This window comes from Trichechus manatus, unplaced genomic scaffold (genome assembly GCF_000243295.1).
Source record: "Trichechus manatus latirostris isolate Lorelei unplaced genomic scaffold, TriManLat1.0 scaffold00094, whole genome shotgun sequence".
Classification (NCBI taxonomy): Eukaryota; Metazoa; Chordata; class Mammalia; order Sirenia; family Trichechidae; genus Trichechus; species Trichechus manatus.
In genome coordinates, this window is record NW_004444030.1 from 10328079 (window position 1) to 10347908 (window position 19830).

Genomic DNA, 19830 nt, shown 5'->3' on the forward strand with positions numbered 1-19830 from the left:
CGGAATGTTTAAAGGCAAAGGCAAGGTGTTGAAGTTCTAACTCTGTACTTTATAATTGGAGTCAAGTTGTATAGCTTTATGAGCTGCGGGTTCTTCATTTATAAAATGGGAAAATGAGATATGATTATGTGAAAAGACCGGGTCTAAAACAAACAAACAAAAAAAAACTTGTTGCTGTCAAGTCAGTTCCTACTCATGTCAAGCCCATGTGTTACAGAGTAGATCTGCTGCACAGGGTGTTCTTGGCTGTCATCTTTAGAGAAGCAAATCGCCAGAGTTTCTTCCGCAGTCTGGTGCTGTACAAATTCCAGGCATTAGCACTCATTTTGCCTTCTCTTGGGCTGGCACACCCTTACACAGCAGTGGCATAGGATACATGAGGACCTTTCTTTTGGTAGCAGTACTGGTACAAATAACCGCAGCGTACCCGGCACGGCTACCCCCGAGCCTGCGGAAGGATAGGCTCCTCGCACTTCCCTGTTAATTACTTGGGCCTGAATCCCGCATTCTCAAGAACACGCTCCCTGTTTGTTGAAATCTTCCTGGGGAGACAGAAAAAAAAAAAAAAAAAACAGCAGCACATTTCTTGTTTTGTTCTTTCCTTCTTTGAATAAATATTTATTATGAGCCTACTATATGCCAAGTGGAATCCCTGGGTGGTGCAAATGGTTAATATGCTCACCGAATGGGTGGTGGTTCGAGTCCAACTAGAAGCACCTTGAAGAAAGGCCTGCTGATCTACTTCCAAAAAATCAGCCATTGAAAACTCTATGGAGCACAGTTCTACTATGACACACATGGGGTCGCCATGAGTCAGAAATGACTCGAGAGCAACTGGTTTGTTTTTTTTTTTTTTTAATACGCCAAGCATTGTTCTGGCACTTGGGGTACAAAATGAATTAAAGCGTCCAGGCCTCTTCCCTTATGACGCTTACATTAGGGTAGAGGGGAACCAGAAAGTAAACAAGCAGTCATATAAACCAAGGAAACAATTGCAGGCAATAACAAGTGCTTTGAAGACAATAAAGCAGGTTACAGGGACAGAGGGCAGCTCCAGATAGGGCAGTTATAGAGAGGGTCTCTAGGGAAATGCTGTTTGAGCTGAAATCTTAATGATAAGGAACCATAGAAACAAGAGTATTGTGTGCTAGAAGGAGAAATTTACTTTCTGGGGGACACCAAGTGCAAAGATCCTAAAGTGGGAACTAGCAACCTTCAGTTACGTTATCTGCTTTGAATCAGGTATACAGTGTTTGAGGCATGATTTCTGAACAAGTGAGGAACAAATGTATTTCTAGACATGATTCAAAGTAATATATCTCACCTCCATTTAAAACTCGGAGCCCTGGTGGTGCAGCGGTTAAGAGCTCAGGCTGCGAACCAAGAGGTTGACGGTTCAAATCTACCAGCTGCTCCTTGGAAACCCTGTGGGGCAGTTCTACTCTGTTCTATAGGGTTGCTGTGAGTACGAATCAACTCGACAGCAATGGGTTTGGTTTTTTGGTTTATTTATAATTCTATCTCTATACCTCTCTACGTATATAATTCTCCATCCCCCTCTCAGTATAAAGAACTCCCTTATTTGGGTCACAACTAAACCCTCCCATAACTGCAGCTGCCATGTCCCCATCCCCCACTCCTCTCTCTATGGCCTGCTACGGTCTCACCACTGATATCTCCTTTCCTCTCTAGAACCACGGAGAGCCATCACATACAGCGCACCTTGCCACCTCCTGAAGCCCAGCTTGCTCTCCCTGTTCTCTTCCATTTCATCTGGTCCTGTGCTTAAGGAAAAGGCTCCCAGCACCTGGCTTCTCCCATGATGAAAGTCAAAGCTGTAACGAAGAGAGACCTTCCTTTAAAAACACTCATCACATCTTCTCTAGATCAGAATGTGCCTGTACCTAATTTCGGTGTGTCTGATAGAGTTCACAGAGTATCATAGCATTTCATAGCTAGAGTGGGCTTAGCAATAAAACCAGTTCAATATCTTCGTTACCCACAAGGAATCTGAGGCCCCAAGAAGGGGAAGTAACTTGCCCAAGGTCAGACGAGGTCTTTGGGCTCTTCGCAAAGAACTGAACAAGTACTTTAAAACAGTCGACGACATTTTCCATGTAGTCAGTCTCTCCAGCTTTACAGAGGAGAAAATTGCAGAACAGAGATTATGTGCTTTGCCCACGGTTACACAGGAGGTGTTTAGCACAGCTAGCTTTGAATCCAGGTCTTCTGATTGAAAATCTAGTGTTCTTATCACTTTACCATGCTCTCTCCAATACTGCTAATGGAAAAGCAGTAAATGAACATTCCAGAAAATTCCAAAGACGTGTTAGGGAAGAAAAAAAATTACTATCCCTCCATGATTACTTATTTTCTTGTTATTGAAGGCACTCACCGGGCAGTAAATTCAACAGAAGGTAAATTCTCTTTCTGGAAAGACAGGATACTAAGCCTTACTTTGAAAAGAGCTTCCACACGGTCAAATATTGGTGCAGCTTTATTTGAATGTTTTCCCTTGAAAGAAAATCTCCTATGACTGAGAGTTCCGACAGAATGGGGTTTTAATAAGCCAGAGAAATCCATATCTGCAGTAGACTCTGCAGTCAATTTACAGTGTTTCCTGCTTTTCACCAAATTTCTCTCCCTGGTTATATTTTTGGCATTTTATTTTTAGACCCAAGTGAGGGAGTGGGAGGGTTTTTTTTTGTGACTGAAATCTAACGTGTATTTCACTGGAATAATGTGTAATCTTAATTTATTTGGGTACAAAAAGATAGCTAGAAAAGAAAACCCGGGCAGGGTACAGTCCTCGTATCAAGTCCTAATGGTTGCATTTCTTCCTAAGGAATTGTTCTCTACTTCCCTAAACATGGGGTGTGGTAGTATGGTGTCCAGCAAACAGCCAACTTTGGGAATCCCACAGACCTAGGTTTATATCCCAGCTCTGTCCCTACTAATTGTGGGATCTTGGGCAAGCTCCTTGCCCTCTTTGTAGATTTTATGTGTCCTCATTATATAGGTGAGAAAACTGAGGCTTGAAGTTGAGAAATTTGCTGTTTGAGACCCACATTAGTCTGATTCCAAAACCTAAACTCTGGCATGGTACGTGGCTTCTCCGTAAAATTGTCACATTGTTGTTGTGTCCATCGAGTTGATACAGCTCACAGTGACTCTTATAGGACACAGTAGAACTGCCCCATAGGGTTTCCTAGGCTGAAATCTTTATGGAAGCGGATTGCCAGGTCTTTTTCCTGTGGAGAGGCTGTTGTGTTTGAACTGCTGATCTTTCGGCTAGCAGCCAAGTGCTTAACCACTGAGCCAGTAGGGCTCTTTGTCACCAGTACTAACTCCCAGAGGAATACATTCATGAACTCTGAGTATAGCAATCATGACTATAGAGTAACAGGATCAATTTTAAAATAATATATCAGAATAAAAATATACATATGTATGTATACATATATGAACATATACATATGTATATATAGAGATTGATAGATAATATATGTCTCCAGATGTATATTACATGCCTTGAACTAGTCACAATGGGAAAGATGATATACTTCTTACAACTATGTTGCTATTATTTCTGGTTTATGAGCTACAAGAGAAATTCAGACTTGCCGTTCTCTAATCCCACTTGTTTGTGACCCCAAATTTTATTACCCAGCTTCATCACCCTCTAGAGTTAGTTTTGAAAATCAAATCTTCCCTCTATGGGCAACACTTGCCATGACTGCAGACTTTCAAAAGATTAAAGGTATGTACTTTGATGGTAATTCCATAACTGGATTTCCAAGTATAGGCTGAATTATTTCAGTGAAATCCTCATGATGGTCCCAGAATGGGCTCTAGGTCCTAAGTCCTGCCTCTGACTGGCAATATGGCTTTGGAAAAGTTGTACCACCTCTCTATTCTCCTTCCCGTCTTGTAAAACAGTGCGGTTGGACTAAACGAAGTTTGAAGTACCTTTCAGTTTTATGAGTCTATAAGGCCTTTGGAGAAGTTCCCGGGTGTTGCAAACAGTTAATACACTTGGCTGCTAACTGAAAGGTCAGAGGTTTGAGTCTACCCAGAGGTGCCTCGGAAGAAGAACCTGGCAATCTACTTCTGAAATATCAGCTATTGAAAACCCCATAGAGCACAGTTCTACTCTGACACACATGGGGTCACCACGAGTCAGAGTTAACTTCAGGTCGGGTAGGGAAGGCATTTCACAGAGGGCAACCCTTATGTGGTTGTCTAAATTCTTTTATGTTTATGGAAAAGTAACTGTGTTGCCTTCTAATGCTTATCAGTGGGTACAAGTGCCTGGCGGGTTCTCCTTTAAAAATAAATGTAACAGCTTTACCAGCCTATACATTTTTCATATTAATCCACTGCCTCACTTCCTACCCCTTAACCCACAAGACACAGGAGGCTTTAACTACTTCCTGCCAGAACCTGGACTCACTTCCCTTGATTCCTGAAATGTTATGCTACCACTGTGAATATTTTCCCCCAGGTTCTGTTAACTACAAAGAATGTTCCTTGGTAAAGCTCCTCCCCAATTTTTCCTTTATTGCTTCCCCAATGCATGCAGCTGGAAAATTACTTTTTCTTCACTTGTAGGGAATTGTGAAGAAACCAGGGCCCTACGGAAAGCCCGCCTTAGACATGTCTATAGGGGTTTATGCACCCTTACCCCCAGCATGCCCAGCATAGAAGCTGGCAGGGTCCCACTATTCAGTCACAGAGAAAGACTGCCCCTCCCCACCTACTTCTTTTGGCTGGTGGTTTGAGTCTAAAAGCTCACTGGTCTGCAAATCTGCTTCAATCCACCTCCTTCCCTTCTGTTAACGAAGGACCAAATGCCCCGGCCACCAGGAACTGAAATGAATCCCAAGAGGATGCACACTACAGTGGTTCCAAGCATGGACTCTGGAGTCTGGGAACTAGCTGTCCCTCTATTAGCTGTGTGCCCCCCCACCACCACTACCACAAGTTGCTGTCAAGTCGATTCTGACTCACGGCAACCCCATGTGTGTCAGAGGAAAGCTCTGCTCCATCCGGTTTTCAATGACTGTGATGTTCTGGAAGTAGATTGCCAGGCCTTTATTCCATGGCACCTCTGGCTGGGCTTAAACTTCCAACCTTTCTGTTGGCCCAGCATGTTAACCGTGTGCACCACCCAGGGACTCTGCATGGCCTTAGGAAGGTTGTTGTTTGGCTCAGTCTCAGTTTCTTCAGCTGTAAAATGGAAATAACAGTATCTAACCTCATGGGAATATCTGGAGGCTTAAAGGAGATAGTCGGTGTTGAGGGCCAGTGCCCCGAGCAGAGTAAGAACTCAACATGTGTCAGCCGTAATTATTACCTTGTAAGCAGAATTCAATAGATGCCATAGCAAAAATAAATTGAATGCATGGATTCACTTTGTTTAAGCCTATCGAATCAATATTCATTTGACATAAGCAACAGAGTTTATATCCTGTTGGTGGGATGACTGTGGGAAGGGGCTTAACACCATCATAGAAAATCGAGAGGGCCGATTTGGGATTCCTTGGTTACTTTGTTATATTCCATCACAAGCAATTCTGTGCTGCCCCTGCCCACCCGACCGCTTTACCACTCTCGCATCCTCTTGCATTTTGGAAAACAAAAAAGCAATTACACCAAGCCTCCCTCTGCCTTCTCCAGGGCAGACTTATTTTTTTCTTTGACTGCCTACTTTACCCAGTACAGGACCACAGGTACACTTGGATTTTTCACAAAGAAGCAACCAGGGCTTCAAACCGGTTAGTTGTGGTTCGAACCCCTGCTGAGAATTTGCATTTCTAACAAGTTCCCAGGCAATACTAATGCTGCTGATTAGGGACCAGTTCTGATAACCACTAGCAGAGCAGCGGGTCTCAAAATTTATCAAATATAAGAATCACCTGGGGATCTTGTTAACACGTAGATTCTGATTCAGTATATCTGGGGTGGAAATGCAAATTCTCAGCAGGGGTTTGAACCAGAATAAACCAGTTCGAAACACTGGAAGCAACACAAACACCCAACACTGGGGTTGGCCTCCTTCTCAGAGATTTTTGCAGAGACCACACTGTTTCGAAAAATGAAACAAGCTGCCCACACTCAGGGTGAGGCCATCCCTGCCAATTAGTGATTCATCAACAAGGAAGGAAAAGGGAAAAAAAAAAAAATGGACTGAACGAGACATTGAAATGAGAGCTGTGGATTTGTAGACAGAGCTTGCTCAACAGTTTCTCCCTTCTCTGGAGCCCTCTGTGACTCTTGGCCTTCAGTGTTGTTGTTGTTAGCTGCTGTCCAGTTGGCTCCTGACTCATGTAGACCCCATGCACAATGGGACAAAACGCTGCCTGGTCCTACCCCATTCCCAAGATCAGTTGTGGAACGGACAGCTGTGATCCATAGGGTCTGCACTGACTGATTTTTGGAAGTAGATCACCAAGCCTTTCTTCCTAGTCTGTGTTAGTCTGAAAGCTCCGCTGAAACCTGTTCAACATCATGGCAACACACAAGCCTCCACTGACAAGATGAGTGGTGGCTGCACTGAGGTGCACTGGCCAGGAATCAAACCGGGGTCTCCCACATGGAAGGTGAGAGTTCTACCACTGAACCATCATTGATGCCCAGTATAATTATGCTACATAGACATGGTCCAGGTAAACTAGCTAACAACTAGGAAGCGGGCATTGTCCCTGCAAGTTTCAGCTGGAAAACTTAGTGTTTGGCTAATAAATACATGGCAAAGTGATAAAATGATGGCTGGCAGATGACTTCTGCATATCAAGACACACATGGAGTTCTATGTCTTAGTCATCTAGTGCTGCTGTAACAGAAATACCACAAGTGGATGGCTTTAACAAAGAGAAGTTTATTCTCTCACAGTCCAGTAGACTAGAAGACCAAATTCAGGGTGCCGGCTCCAGGGGAAGACTTTCTCTATAGGCTCTGGAGGAAGGTCTTTGTCATCAGTCTTCCCTTGGTCTGGGAGCATCTCAGTGCAGGAACCTCACGTCCAAAGGCCACACTCTGCTCCCGGCGCTGCTTTCTTGGTGGTATGAGATCTCCCGTCTCTCTTCTTGCTTCTCTCTTTTGTATCTCAGAAGAGATTGGCTTAAGACACTATCTAATCTTGTAGATCTCATCAATGTAACAGCTGCTAATCCATCTTCTTACATCATAGTGATAGAATTTACAACACATAGGGAAATCACATCAGATGATAAAATGGTGGACAATCATACAATACTAGAAATCATGACCTAGCCAAGTTGATAGATATTTTGGGGGGACATAATTCAACCCACGACAGTCTGTTTTCTAGCTTTCCCACACCTCTGCTTCCTATCCCCAGCCAAAAGAAACACAGGACATGCAACATTTCACCATTCACCTAGCACAAGGCATTGCTCAGCCCAGGCTGGTGGGCTGGCGCCTCTTTCCAAGGCCAAAGTTAACACTCACATGCTTATCTTTCTTGTTGAGAAGAGATGCAGATGGGGCCAAGGTGGGGGGATGTGAGCCCCCATCCGTGCCTGCCTCACCCTTCCCTCAGCTTTTCTGAAGACCGCCTGGTCTTGGGAGCGTAATTCTAAAGGTTAATAATAATCACAACAGGCAGCCCATCATTGCCTCCCTGTCTGGCTGAGAGGTTTACAACTTAAACTCACAGCAGAGGGAGAAATTGGCTCAATCACTTGGAGTAATGGTACATGGAGAGCCAGTTGGGCATGACTGCTATTTAACTCAAGGAAACCAGGCTGCTGTGTTAACGTATGTATACACTAATAAACTCGTCATACTACAAGGTCAAAATTAACACCACCCCCTGCCACCCTGCCTTGCTCTCCATTTGCCCGCTTGCCTCCCTCCCAACTGAATAAATGGGTCAGGAATGGGAGAATGGGGCCTCAAACGACTGCACACAACTCCAACTAGAAGTCACAGATCATGCTTTTCTGTTTCAAAGAGATTTAAAAATTATCTATCACAAGATCTTACCACAAACATTTATAAAAAGGCTTTTTGTACGGGGAGGGTGGAAAGAAAGATTATTTGACATCATCGCTAACAGTACGTAATATTTTCAGAACTTTTTTTGCGGCCCAAGCACCCCTCATGCCTGATTCCATCTTCACAGTAACTCTAGGTACCATAGGTGGGTACCATTATTGTTCCCAATTTATAGATGAGAACACTGCAACTCAGAGAGTTGAAGTACCTTGCCCGAGATCACACAGGAACTAAGTGGTGGAGGTGGTATTTGAACACAGACCTATCTGTCTACATCAGAGCCCAAACTTTTAGCCCTTATGCTACACTGGCTATTTACATACAAAGGAGGAATCTAAGGATGAGAAGATCGTTGGCTTGACCAGTGTTCTCAACAGTCCAGTTTTGTTCCTTAGGCCTTTGAATGTACCCACATTATGCCGTTCCCACCACAAATAAGAACTCAACACTCACCATGTGCCAGGTACTACAGATACGGAAGTAAAACCCACAGTCGTCCTTGCCCCCGCATAACTCAGAATCTAGTGGAAGAGACAGCTGAAGAAAAATAAGGCTCATAGGAAAAAAGGGTAAATCAGGAATTGTCAGCCTGTCTCCTAGTTTCTCCCTCGGCCCGGCCCACATAGGGTGCCCAATTCTCCAAATGCACCCACCCTAGGTGTGACCTAATTGTCAAGAGGACTTGAGCACAGCTCCCTGTCAAAGCCAGAATCCCAGCTCAGGCGCCATGGGCCTCGTGCTTCTGACAAATGAAACAAGGTATATTAGTTAAGGTACTGCTAGCTAATATAATAAACAAACTCCAAAATATTTAACGGCTCAAGACTAGGGTTGTCAGATTTAGCAAGGAAAAAAAAGACAGCCAGTTAAATTTGAATTTCAGCTATATAACAATATATATATTTTTAAGTATAAGTATGTCCCATGCAATATTTGGGACATACTTATACTAAAAAATTATTTGTTGCTTATCTGAAATTCAGATGTAACTGGGCATCTTGTATTTTATCTGGCAACCCTACACAAGACATCAGAAGTCTATTTCTTGTTGACGAAAGCCCAAAATGGGTGTTATTAGTAGGCAGGCAGCTGTCCTCCAAGCTGTGATTCAGGGATCCAGGCTTCTTCCATCTTGGCTTTCCCATCGTTATCACTCAGATTCCAAGATTTCTATATCTGCATTGAGTGAAGTCACAGAAAGGGAAAGGACATGGAGAATTCCATGTGGGAGTTTGTATGGGCCAATCCTGGAGGTGGCACAACAGACTTATGCTCACAGACCATTGGCCAGAACTCAGTCACGTAGGCCATACCTAATTGCGCGGTAAGCTGGAAAATGTAGTCCAGGTGTGTGCTCAGGAAGTCTGGAAACTAGCCAGCCAGTTTCTGCCATATCTGGTAATAGCAAAACTAATCTGTCAATATTTGTGCCCAATGCATGTCTCCTATGCCAGTGCTGGATTTAGCCAGTAGTCCTACACCCACTGGTGTCCCTAGCAGATCAAATGCTGTCCTCCCACTCCTGGAATGGTTAACTAGTAGCTATTGGGATTGGTTAGATGACAAGGCCATTGTGGCCTTATGTAATAGCAATGATTAATGAGCAACGTGGTTCAAATCATTCATTTCATTTCAATTCAATGCATTTTAATAGATATTTATTAGAGCTCCCAGGATGTTGAAGAAAGCTTGGTTCTAGATCCCTTGGGAGACATCAAAAAAAAAAAAAAAAAAAACTGAAATAGAACACAATTATACCCTCAAGGAGTCATATAAAATTAAATTCAACAGAGATCCTCAATCCGTATCTAAACCCCATTGATCTTTTGGAATTGGTGGAAAACTCATAGCTACAAAGAATTCTGCCCTAAATGTTTGGGTATAGAATGGTCCCACCTCTCCCAGATTCCTAAAACATTTGGTGTCTATGTCATCAACACATTCAATTAGTTCATCCATAAACATTTTTGAGGGCTAAACCCACTGCCGTTGAGTCAATTCTGACTCATAGCGACCCTGTAGGGTTTCCAAGGCTGTAAATCTCTATGGAAGCTGACTGCCACACCTTTCTCCCGTGGAGCCACTGGTGGTTTTGAATCACTGGCTTTTCGGTTAGCAGTTGATTCCTTTAACCACTGAGGCCTACTCTGTGCTTACGGTGGCTGGGTGGTGCAAATAGTTAAACGTTTGACTACTGGCCGAAAGGTTGTTGGTTCAAAACTCATCCAGAGGTGCCTTGCAAGACAGGCCTGGTGATCTATTTCTGAAAGGTCACAGCCTTGAAAACCCTATGGAGCAGCTCTACTCTGCAAACATGCGGTCGCTATTAGTCAAAATCAACTTGATGACAACTAACAACTCTGTTTTTGGAATCCCTGGGTGGTGCAAATGGTTTATGCGCTCAGCTGCTAACTAAAAGGTTGGAGGTTCAAGCCCACCAGAGGTGCCTCCGAGGAAAGGCTGAGTTATCTCCTGAAAAATCTGCCATTGAAAACCCTATGGAGCCCAGTTCTACTCTGATACACGTGGGGTCACCATAAATCGGAGTAGTTATGAGTCGAGGTCAACTCGACAGCAACTGGTTTTTGTTCTCTGTGATAGACAGTGTACTAGGCTCTGGGGGAAGAAAGGGTGGGTGCTAAACTGAGGAAGACGAGGCCTTGCTTTCCAAAAACTCACAATGGAGGGGGTGGTCAGAATGTACACAACTCAGTCAGATCCAAGGCAGAAGGTGGTAAGTAGTATGATAAACGTTCAAACAGTGCTAAGGGACCTATGGAGGAGGGGGAAATTAATTCTGACTGGAGGGTGAGGCGGAGTGCATGACATGAAAGATCCAACAATGACTTCCAAAAGAGTCAAATGAACGTGCCCTGTTGAGGGAGGCAGAGTCGAAGTGTCTGCTTACATCCCGCAACAGCCTTCCTTCACAGGGCGTCCCCCAGTCGCCCCCCGCCACAGTCCCAAAGGAAAAAAGCTGTGAGCAGGTACTCATAGTCTTCCTCAATGGAGAACTCCAAGGCAGTTATTAATTTCTTCTTAAAAGTGCATGCGCATTTTGAATTCCACTCCACAGGATATCAACATTTGTTTTGCTACAATAATTTTAATATAATTGGCTTAAATCACCTGTCATTGAGTAAGATCATTTCATCCTAGGACATGTGTCCCTCTGACCTACCACTTCTACTTGAAGAGTACCTACTCCAGAAATTCAGCTTCTGAGAGTGTTTAACTGGAAGTCCAGTTTTTTCCACTTATCTTATCCCTTGTCTTTTCTCGATCTCAAGATAAATGAAATATTCTGCTTTAAGGGCTCTACCGGTTGCCCTTGAGTCTACCCCAACTCATGGCTACCCCTTGTATGTAAGAGTAGAACTGGGCTCCATAGAATTTTCAGTGGCTGAGTTTTCAGAAGTAGATCACCAGACCTTTCTTCCGAGGCACCTCTGGGTGGACTTGAACCTCCAACCTCTCAGTTGGCAGTCGAGCATGTTAACTGTTTGCACAATTCCTTAAGAACGCTAAGGCTGGTCATTTCATGCTTTGTGAACAGACAATGCAACAATCATGAGTGAAGCCTATATTAGATGAACCAAGTGGTTTTCATATATTTCTCTCAGGTCGAGGGAGAAATACATACAATAATGCAACTTGGCTCAGTGGACATGGTGTTGTATTCTCGGACTTTGGAGCCTCTGGTAGCATCCCTGAGGTGCGTGACCTTTCTCCCACATGCCCTCCCAGGGTTGGTCCGTAACTATGGGACTCCTGCTGTAAAACAGCTGCCATGGATTAGAATCCATGTTAATTCAAAAGTTAAACAGAAGACTATTTAAAGTTAAACAGCATAAGAAAATGTTACATATGTCTCCTCTTCCCAGTCCTGCCCCCTACAAATAAACAGCGAAGTGTTAAAAAAAAAAAAAAAAAAAGCCCCTGTTTCCAATGAGGACTTGAGGGTTAATTTTCAGCGTGGTGCCCGGGGATTTAGCTGTGGGACTCCCATCACCCGTAAGGGGAGTCACGCTGCTTCATTTCATAAATGCTCTATGGAAAACGCACCCCTCGATAGCTACAAAATTTTCGTTTTGAAATTCAGGCTGTCTTTCTCAGAACAGAGCAGATTTCCAAAAACACCAAAAAATGACTCAATGTTCTCCTGGGGCCCTGTGTGTGTCTGTGTATGCGAAAAGGAGAAAATACCTTTCTCTAAGTCCACGTGCCCTTTTTCAAAGACAGTGACATTAAGAAATTATGCCCAATAGCTGACAGAAATGGTTGCTATGTCTCACCCCAAAGCTTTGTTAGGAACCCGGTAAAACCTGGCACATGGTTTGTGACACTCCGTGAAACACTGAGATTCTTCCATAATAACCTGAGCCCTGCTGCCTGTCATTAAGGGACCTCTCTTATTAAGCATCTCTTTTTTAAATGGCTGCCATCACCTGGTCCCAGTGTACATTAAATCCCATTATAATTATAAACACACTTCCCCATAACATCCGCTGCAGATTTCATCCATACTGCCTACCCCCTCAGGGCATCTTTGCACTAATAACTCAGATTTGCTATTTGAGTTGACAACATTAGGTCCCAATACCATCTGCAATATGCTGGAGAGAGAGAAGAAAGAGCTTTCTTTTTCTCAATCATGAAGATCTCGGGGTCACAGTGACCCAAGGCCCCAGGGGCTAAAAGAAATAACCCCTCTCAGTCACTCTCTCCAAGGAAAGGCATACTTGGACCTAGAAGAGAAGCCCAAGTTTGTGCATGCTACTAACCAGGTCTTCACAGGGAAAAGGGGGATGATGGCAATTATTAATGCTTAAAAAAGTCCTCCTATTTGGTTTTCTGGGCCTCAACTAGCCAGAACCCACACATCACCTGATTACTTCCCCCTCTGCTTTTCTGAGGAGACATGTAAGGAAATGGTATGAAGGAAATGAATTTAAAAAACAAATCTAAACAGAACAAAATAACCTCGCAACATATGCACTGGGGGCAAATTCCATTCTCTCTAATTTTTTACAGCACCTGTGTTATGGAATTGTGTCCCACCAAAAAGATATGCTGCAGTCCTAACTCCTGTACCTGTGAATGGGACCTTGTTTGATGAAATGGGGTACTTCTTGTGTTATCAGTTGGGTCAAACGAGGTCATACTAGAGTAGGGTGAGTCCTAGTCCAGGTTCCTTCTGAGTGTTGTTTTAGAAAAAGGGAGTCTGACACACAGGGGGAAGAGAGACATCACGTGACGACAAAGGCAGATGCATCTATAACGTAGCCAGAGAACCCATGGGACTGCAGCAGCCACCAGAAGTTAGGTGAGAGGCTCACAGAAGGAGTCCACATGGCTGAGACTCTGATTTGGACCTTGAGCCTCCAGAACTGTGGGAAAATAAATTTCTGTTCTTTAAAGCCACCCACTTGGTGGTATTTTGTCATGGCAGCCATAGGAGACTAAGAGGAGTCCCTGGGTGCCGCAAACGGTTAAGCCCTCGACTACTAGCTGAAAAGTTTGTGGTCTGAACCTACCCAGAGGCACTCTGGAAGACAGTCCTGGCAATCTTCTTCGGAAAGTCACAACCTTGAAAGCCCTATGGAGTAAGTAGCTCTACACTGCACACATGGGATCGGCTTGAGTCGGAATTGACTTGACAACAAAAAACAGAAAACTAAGACAATCTGCATCTGTATCGTAGATGTCCGGAGTGACGACGCTGAAGCATTGTAAAATCCTTTTTCTCTAGAAAAGGATACAATGGTCTTTCTGTGTTTTCTCCCCAGAGTCCCTAGCGGAGTAAAGATCTTCAAGCAGATGTGACAGCCTTACCTATCTCTGGTGTATCCCCCCAGTGGCAACCTGGAGTTCTCAGTTGGGGAGAATACTACTTTTTTTCCACTCAGGGTCTTCACTGACTGTCCCTCCCTGAAAATGCCTCATACCTCACTCATCACAAAGTTTTAGGGAAATGCAAAGTAGCTTTTTCCCAAAAGGGATGAGTCCTCGGTTTATTTATCATGGTACCCATTAAAACCCATTGCAGTGGAGTCAATTCCAACTCATAACGTCCCTATAGGACAGAACAGAACTGCCCCATAGGGTTTCCAAGGTGTGGCTGCTGGATTCGAACTGCTGACCTTTTCGGTTAGCAGCCATAGTTCACCATAGCTCTTAACCACTGCACCACAGGGCTCCTTTCTCATGATAGGAAAGTTTATTTTTATATTTAAAAAATATTTTCAAACTGAGGAGCTGGGAACAATAAGACTTACAAGATTCCATCAACACTCAATCAGACTACTCAAAACACCTCTTACAGCCTTCTTCCTGGGCACCTGTTTGGTTGAAGTTTTATTGTAATTCAAAACTCTCTCCCCCAACTTCTGCCTGAGATTTTGGGGAAGGAGGGAAAACGCCCAGGTCTTAGGAGATCTGATTCTATTTACCTGGTGGCCTGATTCAATGGAGAACTGCCTGATCCTCAGCTTGGCTGGCTGTTGCACAGATCTTGGCCTCAGTGGAGAAGGAAGAGATGTAAAATTAAAAACTCTCGTTTTACTTTGAATTTGTCTATCTCAGTAGAAGTTGTTTTATAGACAAGTTAAGAGAGAGCATGAGCTTTGCAGTCAGGATGGTCTGATTGAAAGTCTCAGCTCTGAGATTTAATAGCTCGACTGTCTTGGGTAAGGCAGTTAACTTCTCTGAGCCTCAGTTTTCTCATCCGCAGAAATGGGGATAATAGCTGTTGATGTTAGGTGCTGTCAAGTCTATTTTTGACTCATAGCAACCCAGTGTATGAACTATGTAGAACTGCCCCATAGGGCTTTCCAGGCTATAATCGTTACAATCTTTGTGGGAGAAGATCACCAGTTCTTTTCTCCCATGGAGCTGCTGAGTGGGTTCAAACTGCCAACATTATGGTTTGTAGGCAAGCGCTTAACCATTGTGCCACCTGGGCTCCTTGGATAATAGTAATAGCTGCATTATGAGGGCCGTTACGAAAATTTAATTAAACAATACAGGTGATGTGTTTGGATTCATAATCAGTGCTCAGAATGAGTTCTTATTCCCACTGTCCATTTCTTTTATGACCTATTAGAAGTATAAAAGAATTCTCTTAGACTTGTTCTATAGACTTGTTCTATACGCCTTCCACAAATTGAGCTCTGAAAGCTGCCCCCGTGGAGGTGTATGGGTAAAGGAGGAGATGAGGGAATAAGATTCAGCAATGGAATTCCATCCAGGGGCCAACTCATCTATTCCCCTGTCTCCAGCTTAACCTCCCCAGGGAACTGAGGTCTCTCCTGTTTTGATGACTCTCCAGAACTGATGTCCCAGCTTCCCCTACCACACCCTCAAAGCAAAAAAGTAAAAAAAAAACAAAAAAAAGAAAAAGAAAAAAAAAAGTAGCACAAATACATGGACATTCACAAAAAAAGAGACAGTTCTCTGTTGTAATTTTCCATCCTGTTTGGTTTTAGGTGCTGCCATATGAAATCTCTGAACTGGGGATTCTCATCAGCCTTCCCAGGACCCAAGCACAGAGCTCTGGCTATAAATGGTGCCAATTTTGGTAGGGGAGCTGCTGCTGCTTTATCTGGGCCCAATAAACCTTATCAAACTGCTGTGCAGCCAGCATTCAGCTGGCACCCAGCCCACAGCCTCGCCTGCCTTCCTTTTTGTTACCTTCTCCACCTCTTAAATTCAGGCATTAATCTCTCTTCAACACTTACTAACAAGGGCTGGGCTTTTTAATGGGCAGAGTTTGCGAAGCAAGGGAGATTTTCACGTACAGTGGATAGGGCACTGGGGTGGGGGCGGGGGGAGTCCAGTGCTGAGGAGGGATTGTTCTTTCTCTCCCATTGTTTCCAGAGATTCTCTTTCTGATTTGAGGATTAATAGATTAGGACCAGGGGCTGTGTGCTTCTCCTGCTATTGCACCCCGGAGGAAGGCTGGCTGGTGGATGTGGACAGCCAGGCAGCCCCGTTCAGTGGCACTGTCTAGGTGCCAACAAGTTTAATGATTCTTACGTCTATTTCTCTAGTGAGGCATTATACCAAGAACCAAACCAGCTGCCATCCATAGCGACCCTATAGGACAGGGTAGAACTTCCCCATAGGGTTTCCAAGGAGCGGCTGGTGGATTCAAACTGCTGACCTTTTGGTTAGCAGCCGGGATCTTGACTACTGCGCCACTAGGGCTCCAGTGAGGCATTAGGAGGGTCTTCTCTCCTTCACTTCCCTCCCCACTTGCTCTCCTTACAGACCATTTCTTTCTTAACTTCCTTTAAATCCTCTTCCTCTTACAGCGTGGGCAGACCACAGCTGGAAAAATAGGTAATCTCTACATAGGGACTGTTCTTTATCAGAATGAATGTCCGCGGGCTGGGCTATTCTGTACATTGGTTTGATGTTGCTGTAATATTATCAGAGAACAACCGGCTCCCTTCCTGCATTCCCAAGTTGGCTACCCTGCGCGCGTTCGCTCCACCAACTGGCTGAGTTTGAGTCCTAATCCTGCAGGTCTGAACACTTTCCCTGCGAGTAGGAGACAGGAGAGACGCTTGCTGGGATGGAATGATCTGTCCTTGGGATCACCCCATTAACAGTTCTCAAGAACACGCATCAGATCAGATCTGTAAACTCCGCTGCCTGGCCTTCACGGGCCCGATGCGGATTTTTGCCTCTAGTCGGCGGCTTCTGCCACCTTCCACTACCCTGTAGCTCTTCGGGCCTGACTCTCGTTCGGGGGCAGTTGCCAGAGGCACGCGTAGGGATGCGATTATACGTGAGTCCTGCGGCAAACCGCACATGGGGTCCCAGGACTCTGACTGAAGCCCCGCGTTGCTAAGACAGCATGATCTCCAAGCCTGAGTGTCCGGAGACCCCTTGATGGCGCTCTCCTGCCACCACCCCCACTCTAAGGCTCCTGGATGTAAATCGCCGCGATAGTCTGCGCCCGTAGGAGTGTTTCGCGCGTTACGCCCCTTACCTTCGCCCAGTTCCTGGAAAAGGTGAGAGGGGCGCTCTCCGCCGCCTGAGTAAGGACGTATTTCCTCTGGTTGCTCTACTCCGGGGTTAGAGATCTCAACTCTACCCTCTAAAGTCGGGCGGCCAGCTGCGAGGAGGAGGGACTTTTGAGGGGACCAGAGCTTCTCCAAGCCCCCACCGCCCCTTGAGGACTTTGCGCTGGTAAGGCGCAGTTGTCCGGGAGCTGTTTCTCGACCAGGTTCCTGGGGGCAGAGCTGAATGGATGCTCAAGACTGGAAAAGAGAAAAGTTTCTCTCAGGCCTCTACCTCAGTCTCTTAGAATGGCGACAGCTAAAATAGGGCATCTCCCCTTGACGATAGATCCCCGCGAATCCTCTCGCACCTGGTTCATCAAGGACTGCGAACCTTGAGACCGTGAGCTTCACTCGATCCATTGCACACTGCCCCCGAGGCGCGCTGCAGGCGGGAGGCCTGGGAGGCTTGGGCTGGGAAAGCCAGCTTTTAAAACCGATGTCTAGGATACAGGGATGCAGCCCCGAGTCCAGGGAAAAAGTGAAAGGCAAGGTGTCACGCACGGAATTGGGGCAAACACTGGAACGGGGGACAAAACTCCGCGCCTGAAGCACCACGGGAAAATAAAATCCGTGTTCGGTAGAAATTAAAAACCTGGGGGTTGCACAGGGGCGGATTAACCAGTAAGCGAGGTACGCAGGGGCTTAATTGTGTTTACTTACTAATCTGTAGTGCAATTTCACCTGGGTTTCGGTGTGAAGTTGTGAACTACAAATTAGTAAATAAACACAAGCCCATGCGTACCTTGCTTATTGGGTAATCCGTCCCTGGTGGGGGCTGCTCCTCACCCCGCACCCTCATTGCCCCCATAAAGGTTCCGAGTCCTTGTACTCCTCTCCACGCGCCCCTTCTTTGCTCTCGGCTCGGCCGGCAAGCGGCGGCCGCCGGCGCCCCAGCAGCAGCTAGATGTCAGGCGAAGCCCGGAGCGCGGAGCGCCGGGAAGGGAGGGGAGGGAGGGGTGGGGCGGGGAGTGCGCGCCGTCTCGGCCAGTGCGGGGGGGTGGGCGGGCTGAGCAGGGGCCGGCGCGGGAGGGGGGAAGGAAGGGGGGCAGCTGTGGGCAGGGAGCCGGGCTCGGCCGCCAGCACTAAAGATGGAGAGGCGCCGGGGCCTCGCAGGGGAGGGGGCTCGGCGTTGACGTGGGACGCGGCGGAGGCGCCGCTGCCGGTGGTGATTTGCTAACCTCGCAGCAGACAGGAGTTGAGGGCGATGAGAGCGGGTACTGCGAACTGCCGGGCGATGCCGCCGCCGCCGCCGTGATACCGAGAGCAACAGTTCCCAGCAACAGCCCTCCCAGACACAGCACACACCCCCCACAGGCACGCACACCCACCCCACAGCGCCCGACTCGGCAGCGGTGAGTGGGGGGCCGGGGAGGGGCGCCCCGCCCCGCGATCGCCGCGCGCCACGGCGCCCGGGGCTGGAGAGGTCTGGGGGGGCGCGCTCGCTTCGGCCACTCGGCCACTGGGCTCGTGTCTTATTTTATTCGGCTTTCCTCCTTCTTGCTGCTGCTGCCGTCGCCGCCGCCGGCTGGGGGTCTGCTAGAAGGGGCAGCCCTGTCTGTCAGCTTGGGCGCAGCTGCCTCCCCAGCCCCTCTCATCCTGGGCACGGTCGGGGTGAGAGGTGGGGGGCCGCGCGGTCTGCCGGGACTGAGGGCGCGACGGAGGGTTGGGGATCGGGAGGCCTTGTACTGCCGGGGGCAGGCGCTGGAGCTGGGAGCCGGTGGGCGCTCGTATGTATGCGGACGGGTGCGCGGGCGCGATATCGGATTGTGGTTTATTTGTGTGTTTAATCGCCGGCTTGCGGGGAAGCTAGGATCCGAGGACTCGAGGAGTGGATCTGGGGCGGAGGGGACTAGGACTGGGACGCGCTTGGGTTTTGTTTCTCTTTGAGAAACGTGGTGGGCTCTTTTTCTTGATTGGACGCGATACTCCTTTTTAGGGGGCAGCCGTGCCGGAGCTCCGTAGGGTCTCCAGGACTCCGGGCCCTCCTCGGCTCTCAGCGGGACCGGCCGTGGCGCCGGAGCTCGCCGTGCGCTCCTGGCCGCGCTCGGTGGGCTCCTCAGCTCTGCACCTGATGCGTTCGGGATGCCTTCCTCATCCTCGCGCTCCGCGGCTCGCTCGCACAGCTTCTCGAACACTCACTCCCTTACCCGCAGGCAGTCAGGCACGTAGCGACTCTCGAGCGCTCGGAAGGCGCACGATCCCGCCGGCCTGCGGACCCACTTGAACGCACAGACGCGCTCCGCACGACACGCTCGCCCGCTCCCCGGGACGCTCGGACAAGCCCAGGCGGTGCACGCCGGCTCCAGGCGTCGCTAGCTCGAGCCCCGGGACCCGGCCCATCGCTCCCCCGGGGTCACGGCCCGGGGTCGGAGAGGGAGGGCCCGCAGACCCCTTCTCGGCTTTCCTCCCACAACTCGCTGCGGGGCTTTTGTGCTTTCCCGTCGCCTCGGGGCGGGTCCGCCTCCTCGCTGCTCTCGCCGCGCGTCCAACCCGCCCGGACTCTCGCCTTTCGTCCTGGTCTCTTTCGCTTTTCCTTCTCACTCGCCCCTCTTTCTTTGTGGTGTCTGGCTCCCCAGGAAAAGTTGATTCCCCAAGTTTGCTGAAGTCGTCTCCAAGTCGCCGTGGGGGCGCTGGGAGCTGGCTGTGTATGAGAGCGCGATCGATCCCCGGGGCTTGAGCGGGCGAGAGCCGGTTTTTCCCCGCGCCGCCGGTCTAGGCGCTGCAGACAGCGCCGGCC

At 47.4% G+C, this 19830-nt stretch overlaps 1 protein-coding gene across 1 annotated transcript in view; it reads left to right on the forward strand.

The window, feature by feature from the left end:
* The first annotated feature begins 18176 nt into the window (after positions 1-18176).
* The window catches only part of ZBTB16 (zinc finger and BTB domain containing 16), a 209109-nt gene continuing 207455 nt past the window's right edge, over positions 18177-19830 (forward strand). The window contains exon 1 of the mRNA XM_004382519.2: positions 18177-18445. The gene's annotated coding sequence lies outside the window, so the exon portion shown is untranslated. The remainder of the gene's footprint in view (positions 18446-19830) is intronic.